Source organism: Mus caroli, chromosome 15 (genome assembly GCF_900094665.2).
Source record: "Mus caroli chromosome 15, CAROLI_EIJ_v1.1, whole genome shotgun sequence".
NCBI classification, from domain to species: Eukaryota; Metazoa; Chordata; class Mammalia; order Rodentia; family Muridae; genus Mus; species Mus caroli.
This window is the reverse complement of record NC_034584.1, coordinates 77,423,950-77,438,503: the sequence shown is the minus strand read 5'-3', so window position 1 is coordinate 77,438,503 and position 14,554 is coordinate 77,423,950. Positions and strand designations below refer to the sequence as shown.

General features: G+C 45.1%; 1 protein-coding gene across 4 annotated transcripts in view; it reads left to right on the top strand.

The window, feature by feature from the left end:
- Positions 1 to 14,554, top strand: part of Pacsin2 (protein kinase C and casein kinase substrate in neurons 2) — an 89,850-nt gene that overhangs the window by 24,198 nt on the left and 51,098 nt on the right. The window contains exon 1 of one of the 4 annotated variants that reach the window (XM_029469510.1): positions 10,913 to 11,188. The exons of 1 other annotated variant lie outside the window; for it this stretch is intronic. The gene's annotated coding sequence lies outside the window, so the exon portion shown is untranslated. Of the gene's footprint in view, positions 1 to 10,912; positions 11,189 to 14,554 lie in introns of those variants that run through there. 2 more of the 4 variants (XM_021183003.2, XM_021183001.2) reach the window with 2 other exon arrangements.

Below are 14,554 nucleotides of genomic sequence, written 5' to 3'. Positions count from 1 at the left end.
AGATAAAACAAAAGATAAACATGGAGGTGGTAATGATAATAATAAGCCTCAGACTCAATTCAGGTCAAGCCAAACTGACTGCTTGGTGTGGCAGAGCCGTGGGTGTCTTTCTCTAGGTTCTCACAGCATACCCGCCTTAAAGAGGAAGCTTCAGTGGGCATCACTCTGAAACTCAGTGGTTCCACTTCCCTCGAGTTTACACGTTTATCTCAGTTTAAGATCTCACGAACAGAGATCTACTACATGTGTTCATGCAAACAACCGTAGTTAAATTCAGTGGGGAATGAATTGAATGAATGAATGAATGAAGAGACTTGAAAGTAGGTTGTCTTCTGATCTGCACAGAAGGGAGTGGATGTTCTCAAAATGAGAGAGGGAAGGAAGGCCTATAAGACTTAGAGGGCTCCAGGCTGACCAGACTGTCAGATTGGCCTGAAAGCCATGGGGGTGGGGAGTGGGGAGCTGGGTTAGGGGTGTCTCAACACCCCTCTGCTTTTGATTCTGCATTTGCTAAACAGAGTTTTTTCCTTGTGTCTGTCTTGTGACATTTCTGTCACCTGTCTCTAGTTTAGAAATGTCTTGTTTAATACAACTTAAAACTCATCTAAAAGAAGAGAGATGGGCATGTAAGTTGGATTTATTTAGTTTATCTTTCAGATATATGTGGCCCTGTGGATAGACTCAGAGGCTTGTGTGAGCTAGGCAAGCACACTTACTACTGAGCTGTATCTGTAGCTCTGGTTAGCTAAATTTGGAAGTGAATCTGAGAGGCCAGCCTCCCACCTTGAGAAGGAAACCATTGTGTAGACTTAGGGAAGCTGCTGCGTCCTGCTAGGGATAAATGTGCTCTAGAGCCTTCATCATTCTCTTCATTTCCTTTTTTCCCTTCAAAGAATACTATTTATTTAAGCATATATCTGTATATATCTATATCTAATGTTTCTATATGCTTTATAAAGCAGGACTCATAACTGTCTTTTGCATGAATTTGTATTAATGCTCTATGTAGAAATAGAGCTAATAGTGCGTGCGTGCGTGTGTGCGTGCATGCACTGTGCACTGTGGCCTACGAGAGCAGTTCTAGCCTGAAGTGGGCAGGTGACCATTTCCTTACTGGGTTTGTTCCACGCAGATCTTTAGCTGATTAGATGAGACCCATCCACATCAGGGAGGACAATCTAAAACCAGCTGATTAAAATGTTGATCTCAGGAGGCTGGAGAGATGGCTCAGAAGTTAAAAGAGCACTGGTTGCTCTTCCAGAGAACCCTGGTTCAATTCCCAGCATCCACATGGCAGCTCACAATCCCAGTGAGGATCTGACACCCTCACACAGACATATACATGCAAGCAAAACACCTATGCACATAAAATTAAAAAAAAATGAAACAATGATTTTTATTAAGAAATGTGGATTTCATCTCTTGTAGAAGCATTCAGAATATTTGGTCAAATATCTGAGTATCTGTTGGTGATGTCAAATTGACAAAAATATCCCATGTCATGCACGGACTACAGTTTATTCTGTCAGCAGATGCTAGATTGCTTCAGTGGTCCCGAGCGTGATGAGCACTGTGGCTGTGAGCCTTCTTTATACAGATCTGTCGGTACAGGGATACCTGTGTTTCTTGTAGACATTACTCAGAGGCAGAGGTGATTGTGGTGTGTGCTCAGCATGTAAGGGATGTGGTAGAATATAGCTTACCTGCAGTACTCGTAAGTGGGCTTGCTCACTCTGGTGTCCATGTCCTATGCCCAGAGTCAGTCTTTTCAAAAGTCAGCTGAGTCTGCAAAGGAGATCTGCTTGCTCTATGTAGACACTATAGGATGACAGAGGAGAGGACGGGAGGAGAAGAAACTTGACTCTCATTGCTTAGGACCTCTCAATTGGATGATCTTCGTTGGGACAAAGGAGCTGCTTTTTGCTTTCTCCAGGAAGAGCTCTCTACTGCATGCGTGGAGGTGGTAGAGACAGCATGGACAAAAGAACATTCAGGGAAGGCCCTCCTTCCCTGATAGGCAGACCTGCCTGTCATTTGGAAGTAGGTGGGATGGAAATAAGAATCCCACCCAGTTAACAGGTCAGTTCCTCAGGCACAGTGCCAGTCATCTGGTGTTCACAGGAAAGTGTGAGTTGGATGTGGTGACTCACATCTGTCATCTCAGCACTTGGGAGGATGAGGCAAGAACACTGCTTCAAGTTCAAAGCCAACCTTGGAAACCGAAAGAAAAGAGATAAAGGTTTTAGATCCTTGATGGAATTTACTGCCTGTGATTCATTGGATGGAGCCAGTAGTGGATAGGAGTGATGTTTTTGTTGCTGTGATAGAATACCATGACCAAGGAAATCAATTAGAGAAGAGTTTGTCTTGCTTCCTGTTCCAGAGGGTTAGAGTCCACAGTGGCAGGGTGGAGGCAGCAGGTGGGCATGGGTGCTGAGAGCTCATATTTTGTACTACAGACATAATCAGAGAGGGCAAACTAGAAATGGCACGAGTTTGTAAACTCCCAAAGCATACTGTGACATACTTCCTTCAAGGCCACATCTTCTAGACCTCTTCAAATAGTGCCACCAACTGGGGACCAAATGTTCAAAGACCAGGGCCTATGGGGGACATATCTCATTCAAACTACTACAGTGGGCAGATGGAGGACAGCCAGAAGCAAGTGGGTACCGATTTGGGGTGATGAAAGTTTGGGCCTCAGCTGGTGGTGCTGCTTGGGAAGATTCTGGAAACTTAGGATGTAGAGCCGAGTGGGAGGACACGTCCTTAGGGCCTATATCTTGCCCCCCCCCCACCCACAAACATACACACACACACACACACACACACCATCATGATACCCCACCTTTCCATAGGCCCAGAAACAGCCAGGAAGCTGAATCCTTTGGAATTAAGATCTGAAAGTCTTTTCTTCCTGACATCTTTCAGAGAAATGTAATGTCCATGATGAAAAGCTAGCTAACACACAGCACCAGGTAGTTTTATCTTCTCAGTACCTGGGAAGTAGAAGAGGCTGATCTTTGTGATAGTTGAAGAGACAGGCTCATTGGTGAATCTGCTGGGATCCACAGCTGGTAATACTGTTTGCTTGTGTACTGGGGCAGTGGTCAGCAATTCTATTAAAGGAACCTACCTCTGTCTTAACCTTGCCCACAAAATCATCTTAAAATCCAAGTCGTAATAAATTTAGTTCTCACGTGCCTTTCACCACTTCAAAGTCCAGGTGCATGCTTCCATTCTGTTACATGTGTTGGAAGATGCTTATTAAAAGTATGATTGGATTCCTAACCAGCTTGAAGTGGCAGGTAGACTTAGTGGGTCTGAGCCTGCTCTCTAGGTCAGAAAGACCAGAGGTGACATTGTGCTTGAGTGTCTCCCATGTGGGGCTATGGCTGCAGTGAGGGGCCCAGCTCACAGTGACTGTCACAGTTCATCTTCACTTAGTTTAAAGCTGATCATGGAGGCAACTTCTGTGATCCCAGTTCTCTAGAGGCAGGAGAATTGTTCATGAGTTCAACACAGGCAGGGTTACACAGTGGGACCTTGTCTGAGTTTTAAAAAAGGAAACAAAACAAAACAACCTAAAACAGATTTGTATGTTTGTTTGTCTCTGTGTAATAGAGTCCTGGCTGTCTTGGACTCAATTAGGCAGACCAGGTTGGCCGTGAACTTAGATCCGCCTGCCTCTGCCTCCGAGTGCTGGGATTAAAGGCATGTGTCACCGCCACTCAGCTCTAAAACCAGCTTTGCATAAACTAGATGGCATGTGATAGTTTAGGTACTGTATTAGTTAGGGTTTTACTGCTGTGAACAGACACTATGACCAAGGCAAGTCTTATAAAAAAAAAAAAAACATTTAATTGGGGCTGGCTTACAGGTTCAGAGGTTCAGTCCATTATCATCAAGGTGGGAGCATGGCAGTATCCAGGCAGGCATGGCGCAGGAGGAGCTGAGAGTTCTATGTCTTCATCCAAAGGCTGCTAGTGGAAGACTGACTTCCAGGCAACTAGGGTGAGGATCTTATACCCACACCCACAGTGACACACCCATTCCAACCAGGTCACACCTATTCCAACAAGGCCACACCTTCAGATGGTGCCACTCCCTGGTCCAAGGATATACAAACCATCACAGGTACCAACTCTCTGTTTTCAGCTTAGTTTTAGCTAGATGACCCTCTGAGACTGACGAGAATGAAGAGTGCTGCTGTAGGCTTGGGCTGGGGATGCAGGGAACCTGGAGCCTTGACAGCTCCTGAAAACTTGACCCCATGCTTTGGAAGCTACCCACTGTCATTCTCATTAATTACTAGTCACTTGTAGTTGTTGACCCCTTTGTATGGTCATGAGCTTACCGAGGGATCTCCTTCTTTGCAAAGTCCTTACTTTGATATTTCATAGACTGTTTTCCTTTGGTGTCTGGAGACACTGTGGCCATGGTCAGCACTAACCACCCTGAGTCTGCCAGTCTTATTAGTTCTGTCCATCCAGTGAAGTAAGACTTACTTATTCATGAAAATTTCCTCCTCACACCTACCACATGGAATTCCTTCATGCTTTTGGAATTAGGGAACCATTGTCCAATGCTGTGGCCACATGTAAGTTGAGTGCTGGTCTAGAGTGCCTCTGCCTTTTGGTTTAGTTGAGGGTTTTAACTTTCCCTAGGTATAAAAGTAATTCAGGAGGCTTTTCTATTGCCCCCTTTATCTTCCAAATAAGTAACATGGAGACCTGGTATTTCTTACTAAAAGCTTCAAGCACTAAGGGGAGGAGGGGTAGGTGAGCTAGTCTAACCCGTGTCCCATTACCTGCCATCTTGGTCTTGCCCTGGCTTCCTTTATCTGTGTCCTCATGGAGACTCCTGCACACCTGACACCCTCTCTGTCCCTCTCCAGGCATGGCAGACTCACCTTATTTCTCCTGCCCAGCTAATAGATTGACCAGTTCTTTATTGATCAATCTGAAGGTGATAGATAATGATGTTTTACAAAATACTGATTCAAGACATGCTTCCTAATAATGACAATACCAAAATCTGGACTGCACCCTGTACATCTCCTGGTGCAGAAGCCAAGTACTCAGATACATGGTGTACCAAGCATTCCCCAGCACCTAGGTTTATGCTTCTTCCAGAAGGGATCACAAAACCTCACACTTGGCTTTTTGGAGTAAACGGTGTGGAATGACCTTGTTCTTTCTCAGCAAAGTGTAACACAGTCAGGGAGCCAGCTCTGGAGCAGGGGTTTCAGAATGGCAGGCTTCAGCTGTGGTAAGCTGTCATCCAATACTGGGAATATTGTAAAAGCCTGTGGGTGGACATTGGCCAGTGGGCTTTGAAATGCAGTGGCCCTAGCCTTTCTGCACAGTAACAAGGTTGACATATGACTTAGCCTCCATGTTGTCTGTCCAGTTAGAGGACTCAGAAAGGAAGCCCACTATTTCCTTCCTTCCTTTCTCTCTCTCTCTCTCTCTCTCTCTCTCTCTCTCTCTCTCTTTCTTATTATTTTTTTTTATTTATATGAGTACACTGCATTGGATTCCATTATAGATGGTTGTGAGCCACCATGTGGGACTTGAACTCAGGTCCTTTAGCAGAGCAGTCAGTGCTCTTAACCACTGACTCTCCAGCCATCTTTCCAGCTCTGTTTCTCCTTTCTAAAACCAATAAATGCACTTTGTAAAATAGAAATGCAGGTGTTCAGAAGAAAATCACATTAGCACCTCAACATATATTTTCTCCATCTTTATAAATCACTGATAAGTTATTCTCTACAGCGAAATAAGCCAATTAAAAATTTAAAATAAAAAATTTAATAAAATTCCAAAATTAAAAGCCAGATTAGAGTATTTTAAAGGCAGGTTTATTGGGAGGCAGCTCTCAGGTGAGTTCACTGGTCCCAAGGAAGGAGACCAGGGAAGTTGCCATTGGGAGGGAGACAGAGGGGAGGGGAAGAGAAAGAGAGAAAGGGAGAGGAGAGAGACCAAAATGTCGGATTATATAGGAAAGAGCTTCTGGGGGAGAGAAAGCCTAACCCATGGGCTGGAAAGTGATGCCAGATAAGGACTAGTGGATGCTGGGAGAATCCAGAGGCCAGGTACAGTCCATTTTGGTATGTAGACTATGCACCTCAGCCTCTTGCCTGAGACCCAACAGTCAGACATGCAGACACATGTTACAATAGTCACAAGTTATTTCAGGTTATTAGTATGTATGTGTGCACATGTGTGCACCATACTGCCTGTGTGGAAGTCAGAGGACGGCTAGCAGGAGTGGGTCTCCCCTGTCATGTGGATCCTGGGAATCCAGCTCAGGTCAGCAGGCTGGGCAGCAAGTGCTCTTACCTGCCAAGCCTACGCTCCAGCCCACGGTGTCTTTCCCAGTAAGATCTCTTGAAGATGAAATATTGGGAGGTAACAGGCCTTCTTCTTTTTAAAAATGTTTTTAATGGGTGAAATAAAGGTGGCTATTTTTCTTGCTTCAATAAAAGGCACTTTCTGATTAAGTCAGGAGCTTCTGCCTCCCTTGGAGGTGACTGCTGAAGGTGATCAGCTTAGGGGTTCACTTTTCTAGGGAGTTAGTTGTTCACCTTCTTCATTCCCTGGTCTAGCTTGGTTTCCTGCTTAGAACCCTAGACACAGTGCTCGTCACTCTGTGGTTCGCTGGGTATTTGTCCATCTACCCTACCAGACTAGAAGGTGCTTAAGAACAGGCATAGTGAACTACTTCTGCTTAGCCTGTAGCTTTCCATACGTTCAGGGTCAGGTGGAGTGTTAGATCTCCATCACCGAGACAGTATAATTGCGAAGTCAATAGGCTTTAGAATCAACCTAAATAACACACTTGCGGGCATGTATTTGAGGGTATTTCTGGATTGGATTATTAGGCAGGAAGACCCACTTTAACTGTGGGTGGCACTGTCCTGTGGGCTGTAGTTCTGGACTGAATAAAAGATAAGATGAGCTGAGCACTAGCATTCAACTCTGCCTCCTCACAGGTATGCAGTGTGTGAGCTGTGTCATGTGGACATGATCCGTTCTTAATCTTAAGATCTGTTCTTAAGTTGCCTTTGTTAGGCCCTTTGTTTCAGCACTGAGAAAAGTAACTCATACAGTCACTATAACAACCAAGGACTGCGAAGAGGGAAGGGTTATATTGATGGACAAGGTTGGAGATTTCATGCACAGTTGGTTGCTGTAGCGTCGTCTGGGCTTGTGTTGGGGCAGCACCTCGTGGTGCTGTATGGTAGAGTTGTGTGGAGCGTAAGACACTTGGTAGCTGGGATTCAAGAGAGAAAGGCCATGCTCCCTCAGTTCCTTTGAGGACATGCTCCCTCTACAAGTCCTTAGTAGTGACACAGTGAGTCACAGTAGTGACACACTCTTTACAACATGGTCTTGGGGGGACACTTGACAGCCAAACTGTAGCAGATGGTGAAATTAAATATTAGTAAATGGATGAAAATCATACCAATAAAACATTCACACAACATGACCTACTTTGACTCCTAAACATGTCCCCAGACTCGCTGAACCTTGCCCTGCATCTGTGTTTTGAAGTCAGAGTTCCTCCTTGGACTGTGTTTCATCTTCAGTATATCACCCCAGAAAATGTATAAACTATTCCGGGGTCATAGGTAGTGTGACATCTTAGTCTCCAAAAGGACATTTTTACCGCCCGCCACATGTTGGGTTAGAAATGCAGGTGTTGGGCTGAAATGATAGCTCAGTTGGCAGAATCCTTGCCTTGCAAATGAGAAGCTGAATTTGATCCCAGAACATTCGGGGGAAACCTGGATGTGGTGCACATGCTTGTAATCTCATTGCTGATGGGGTGGAGCCAGGCAGGCCTCCAGTGGGGACTGACCTTCTAGCCTCGTCTACTAGGCAAACTCTAGGCCAGTGAGAGATGCTGTCTCAAAAAAATAAAAAAGTAGATGTCAGATATGGCAGCACACGGCTTTAGTCCCAGCTCTCAGGGGGGAGAGGCAGATGGATTTTTGTGAGTTCAAGACCAGCCTGATCTGCATAGAGAGAGCCTAACGAGCCAGAATGCCACAGTGAGAGGCCTTGTCTCAAAAGAAATAGATGGCACCTGATTGCCTCAAACATTCGTGCACACATACATGCATTTGAATATGTGTGCATGTACACATACAAGAGCCCACAGGTATCAATTCTCTTGATGGCGTTGGGGGTTTTACAAGCTGTATAGTGAGGGGAAAACTGTTCTACCACATTGGTGCTTTAGTTGGGCTTTCAGCTTTAATTAGCTTGGTGTTGCTGCTTCCTTTTTCTATTTTTTTTCTTCCCTCTCCTTCTCCATGATTGGACAGATGCCAGAAAAGCAAAGAAGCTTATGGAAGAGATTTTACCTTTTTTTTTTTAAACTTTGCCAAAGATAGTTCAGCTTTGTGCTGGTGCATTTTCTTATAGAAGCTGTTAGAAATTTGGCATAGATGTGGGAGGAACAGAGCCAGATGACTCATTTACATCTTGGTTCCTAAAAAATAGGCAAGACTAACATTAGGATTGAAATTAGCCACTACCCTCCTCTCTCTAAATGATCTACCACCACCTGACTTTACTTAGTAGTGAGTTTGTTTCTGAAATTGAATATTTACTTGGTATTTGTGACAGCGGAGAGAAGCTTCGTGATGCTGGCTGGTTGGAGCCGTTGGTAGAGTCAGTGACCTTAAAGTTTGAGTCTCGATAAAATAGACTTAGGCTAGAATGGTAGGGAGTTTAGTCTTTGACTTTGGTACCTTGCGGTGCAATTCATGGTCTGTAGTGCACTGCAGAAGTGGCAGTCGCTGAGCTTTGTTCCCCCTGGGATGGCAGAAGCCGTGCAGGAGCCCAAGGAGAGTCGTGTGCTTTCCAGACTTACACTGTTAGGAGTCTGTTCTCTGTTCTCTGCAGAAAGGCAGATACCAGTGTCAGGGCAGTAGGACCCCAAGTTCATGTCCAGCTTGGTCAGTGTGGCTACGTTATGTTTCAACAACAGAAACTACCCTTGAAAACCACAGATGAGTGTTTGCTGGGCTGTCACTGGAGGCTGGGGAGGTGTTTTGTCAGTGTCACTCAGTTGTATGCAAACCAGCATCTTGTAAAGGGAAAGAAGGGAGGAGAAGCAGCAGATGGGGAGGAGAGACGAGACCATGGGTCCTAGTCCTTCTAGGCTAGCAGTTCTCAACCTTCCTAGTGCTGCGGCCCTTTAGTAGCTCCTCATGCTGTGGTGAACCCCAACCTTAAAATTATTTTCATTGCTACTTCATTTTGCTACTGTTATAAACCATAATGTAAATATATTTTGGAGATTCGTCCAAGGGGTCATGACCCACAGGTTGAGAACCACTGTTGTAGGAAAACTGGATCCTAGTGGCTCTGCTGGAGCAGCTGGCTTGATCTTTCTGCAGATGTGGAGGTTGGAATGCTAACAAATGACCCTGTAGTTAGAGGGCCCTTGCAGGACTTCCACCACCAGCCCAGCCAAGCCATCAGACTTTGTGTTTCTCAGTTCAGGGACCCAGATGTATGGGAAGCATGAGCCTGTTGAGGCTGGGTGGTCAGGTACCCTTGCCTCCCCTTGCCCTTCTGCCACTGAGGTCTAGTGATAACTTCTGTTGATGTGGTATTTTCTGACCTTTCTGTTAAGAGATTTCCAGCACAAGATTAAAAAAAGAGATCTCCAACTGATTTGTACAAGTCTGGCTGACTTTTGAGTGCCATGCCCAAATGAACAGTGACATCAGAGAACCTGATAAATGACTGACTGTTCATGTTCGTCGTTTTCCCTCCAAGTGCATTGTTTTGTCAGTCACATAAGTTAACTTTACTCTGTTCTTCTTCTTGGTTCATATTTTAAGGTAGAAACTGTCCTAAAGTGATCCCTTTTCAGCCACTGCCACTTAAACAGCATCCTAGCTGGCTGTGTGGAAGGGGTAGGACTTGTAGGAGGGAAGCAGGGGGAGACAGTTTCCTGGTTGGAACTCAGGTAGCTGGGCTTATGCAGCAAGCACCTTTACCTGCTGAGCCATCTTGTATATAATTTTAAACAACCTCTATTGGCAAATAATATGTGTATAAAAAGATGTCCAGACATGACTGTGTGTGGGTTTTCACATATACAGTATATATATGATTAGTTCAAGAAACAGAAACCAGGCCTGGATGTGGGTCTGTAGTGTAATGACACAGTGCTCTAGGAGAGAGAGCCTAGGTTCTGTCTCAAGTACTGAAGGAAAACACCAAACAGAACCAGAAACCCAGAAGCCCCTGCTCTTCCTGCTCCTTCCCACTTCCCTGTCCTCATCCCAGCAGTTGGGTGGGGCTTTCCCCTTGCTCACTCTTGGGGGCTCATGGCTATGCATTCTTGTGCACACACTATACCCAAAATGTTAGCATTGTTTTTCCTTTTACTTTCAGTTCTTTGTTATAGAAGAAGTGGGGTGGCTTTTTCTTTTTAATCTTGAATATTTGTGAGCCCTCCTCCTTAGTGGACAGTTGCTCCATACCTGTCCCTGTCCTGTCTTCTGTGTCAGGCTTCCCCTTGTCTTTCTCTAACTAGCTGCTCTGCTCTGCATTGGAGAGTGCAGCCTGAGAGTAGAGTGTGGTTGTAGGGACACTAAGATTAGCCCCACAGAGGCAAACTTGGGGAACATTGGCCACTTTACAGCTGCCCCAAGACCCCAAGCATGTCCTTTTCTGTCCTAAGTAGAAAGATCCTAAAGACAAGGCTGAGTCTGTCATGTAAGTTGGTGGGCACACCCTGGTTTGGGAGGAGCACTTGAGTTTGTTACCAGACCTCTCTGGTTTTCCATGGGAATACTCAGATTGACTCCTGGGTCACTTTCTGAAAGGAAAGCTGTTCTGTCATGGGCCAGGCACGCAGGAGCCAGCAGCAGTCAGAACCTGGAGCTTGTGCTGTGAATGCAGCAGTGTAAGGAGTGACCTTATCTCAGCAGCCAACAGGAAATGATGAAATGTGCTGGAGACTTCAGCTGGGAGAGGGAGGTCAGACCTAGCAGCAGGGTCGGAAGGAGGCAGGTGCTCAGCAGATCTGCAAAGTTAGGCTGCTGCAGCCAGCAGCTGACAGAGAAACGTGAGTGTGCTTTAAGGAAGACCTTCTGAAAGTCGAATTTCTGCACTTTGTTTTTTCTTGTTCGCGTGATTGCCAGCAGCCTCACCTTGTAAGTAAGCTCACCTAGCGTGAGAGGTTCTTGACGGAAGTGTTCAGCCAAGTTCCACATTAACCAGCATGGAATGTTTTGTCCTGAGAAAATGACTGCAAGTGATTCTCCTGGGCTAGATTTTGACCTGAACAAAAAATGACTACTTGTGCTTTATAATCTTTGACTCTGGCTTGGAGCGTGTACACGGTTCCTTTCCCCGTGCGTGACTGTGAGCTGCTGCAGCGTGGTTTCTGTGGCTTGCGTTCCTCTAGAGGAGTGGTTCTAACTGCCTAGCTAACCAAGTTAACGGGTTAACCATTCCTTACTAGAGGCCTGTTATTTCCTTACTTTCAGACGGTGTGCTTATTATTTATGATGTTTCCTTTCTTAAAAGCCAGAGCTAATCTATAGACACAGAGAGAACAGCCAGCAAATGAGCTTTTCCAGTTGACTGTACTTGCTGGGGGGGTGGGGGGCACTCCCCGAATTAGCATTCTGCTCGCTTGTGGCCTGAGTCAGCTCTTTCCTCGTTTCTCTTCTCAGACCTTGTGCCCTATCCCCAGCACTAGAAACTTAATGTCTTTACTGGATAGCAAACATTCTGTTTAAAAAACTGAGCAGCCTCTTATACATTTTAAATTATTCCTTATCTCAGAAGTCATATTCTGGAACTGAAAAATTACCACTCCCTCCTCCCTTATTTTTGTAGTACTATAAGTGCAACTTAAAGCTTAAAAAGGCAAAAACAAGCCGGGCGTGGTGGTGCACGCCTTTAATGCTAGCACTCTGGAGGCAGAGGCAGGTGGATTTCTGAGTTCGAGGACAGCCAGGGCTATACAGAGAAACCCTGTCTCGAAAAAACCAAAAAAAAAAAAAAAAGGCAAAAACATACCCATCTACCTGTCCACCCCCACCTACCTCCCCGATTAAGAGACCATCCCTATGTGACACACTTTTACCGGGTTACCTATGCCATGAACATTGAACCAGGCAGTGACCTGGTGTGGTCCTTGTAAATGTTCTGCTGGTGTGGGCTGTGCCACCACTCACACACGCTTGCTTGTTAGAGCGTCACTGCTATGATTTGCATATGTATCTGGCACTTTTTGGGTCATGGGAAACTTTCTCAGTATATAATGCATGACTTTGAGACCTTAATCAGGCCCACCAGTTTTAGTTTTGCTCTTGTAGCTATGTAGCTATGAGTGACTCTTTCATCAAACGTTCTGGATCATGGAAAATTCTACTGAATATTCTTTAAATGCCGCATCTGTAAAAATAACAAAGAGGTTTCAACGACTTCAAGCCAAAGCATGCCTTGTAGGTGAGCGCTCCACCAGCCAGTAAGAATAGCCTTCTTTGTTGTTCCTTTTTAAAATTTGACTCTTCACCCACATGCTAAGGTATTTTTGTGGCTTAGTTTTAAAGGTAGGGACTTGGTATTTTGATTTAGAGTGCTCTTGGAGTGGTTCCATTTTGATAAAGGAATCAAGACTGAGAAGGGCAGTGACTCGTTCAAGGTCACACAGCTTGTTAGCTGAGTCTCAAAGCCAAGATTCCTGCTTTCTAGGTCATTATTTGTGGTAGGCAGGCTTTCTCAACATTCTACCTTAGATGGTCTCCTTTTCTCTGATCAAGTTCAAGGCGGGAATGCTCTCTTCCTGAACTACAACCCTGGGCCCAAGAGTTCATTTTCTTTTTTTTTATTTCCAAACACTCAGCTTTTATTAAATAACAATTTTTGCTGAGTACTATTTGGCATAGATGCATAATGAATAAAGTAGATTAATATAGAGTATAATGTATAATGAGGTCATTGTCAGTACAAAGGGCATTGGTAGTTCTGCCTCTGAGAGATACTTTTTCTGGAAAATAAAGAGGTCTCTATTTCGTGGTTTTTCCTGCCTCTCTCCTAAATTAGGTCCCAGCCGAGTGAGCCCCATTCTGTGTCATTTGTACAGGACACTGCCAGGCCTATTATGACGACATCCAGTACAAGAGATGGACAAGCGCTTCGTTCTTCTTTGAAAGAGGAAACATGACAGGAAAACCCAGAACACAAGCTTCTTTTTCTTAGTATTTGTGTGTTTCAGTTCCTGCACGGGAGTACTGACAGCTTTTAAGTTTTCAGACAGGTTTTGCAACATGAGACTTTTTTTTTTTGTTTTTTGAGACAGGGTTTCTCTTTATAGCTCTGGCTGTCCTAGAGCTCACTTTGTAGACCAGGCTGGCCTGGAACTCAGAAATCCACCTGCCTCTGCCTCCCGAGTACTGGGATTAAAGGCGTGCGCCACCACTCCCGGCAACATGAGACTTTTTAAAAATTATAATGTAAATAAAGAAATGGTTTAATGAATGAAATGGATTGTACTCACAGCTCTTCAGAATCTTTAAACTTAGTCTCTTGGAGTAGAGCAGTGCTTAGTATGTGCAGCCTTGGACTCAGTCTGTAGCATCCAGCCTTCTCCTGAAACTCGGATATAAGCAGAGACTGGCTGAGAACTTTGGACGGACTGTCCATCCACCTTGGTTTGGCTCTCTGCCGCTGTCCAAAGCCTACTTAGAACCTTGGGGGAGGTTTATAGATAGTATGTGTTTTTATTTTCTAAAATATTTGGAGTATAATCCTTAAAAATTTATGAAACAGGCAAGGTGTGGTATACACCTTTAATACCAGCACTCATGAGGCGGAGGCAGAGGCAGGTGAATCTCTGTGAGGTCCAGGCCAGCCTGGTCTACATACTGAGTTCAGAGCAGCCAGGGCTACACAATGAGGTTTGTATAAATTAAGACTATGCCTGCTTCATGGTATGGTTAGGAGGAAGGCTTTTACTGTAGATAGGAGAGAGAAAACAGCCAGATCTGAAAGAGTCCAGAGCAGAGAGAGGAAGCAGTAGACTGAGCATGGCCAGGGCTGTCGGTGAGAGATGGGAAATAGCAGGGGAGAGAATGGAGAAAACATAGTGAGAGAAGCAGAAGGGGAAAGAGAGAGAGAGGGAGGGAGGGGGAGAGGGAGGGAGGGGGAGAGGGAGGGAGAGTGCACACAAGAGAGCAAAGGGGGTGGGACATAGCCAGGATAGCAGGGTTCTAAGGAGAATGAGTAGTTGGGAGACGGGGAGGAGGTGAGAAGGGCTAGGACTGACTTTGAAATGTGTAGCAGGTATGTGTGATGCCAGCATATGCTGTGATAAGTGGTTCTGTCACACGCCATGTGTCCCTTTGGCCAGAAGTAAGACAAGTAACTTCTTTTGGTAGAGGGGACCAGCTTCAGAACTCCTGAGGGATGCCGGCCTTTGTCTAACTCCCAGAAGTCCTCCTACAGTTCAGGTTGAGCTCATTTCTGGATAGTTGGATTACCCTTAGAGTTTGGGGAATTGGAGTTTT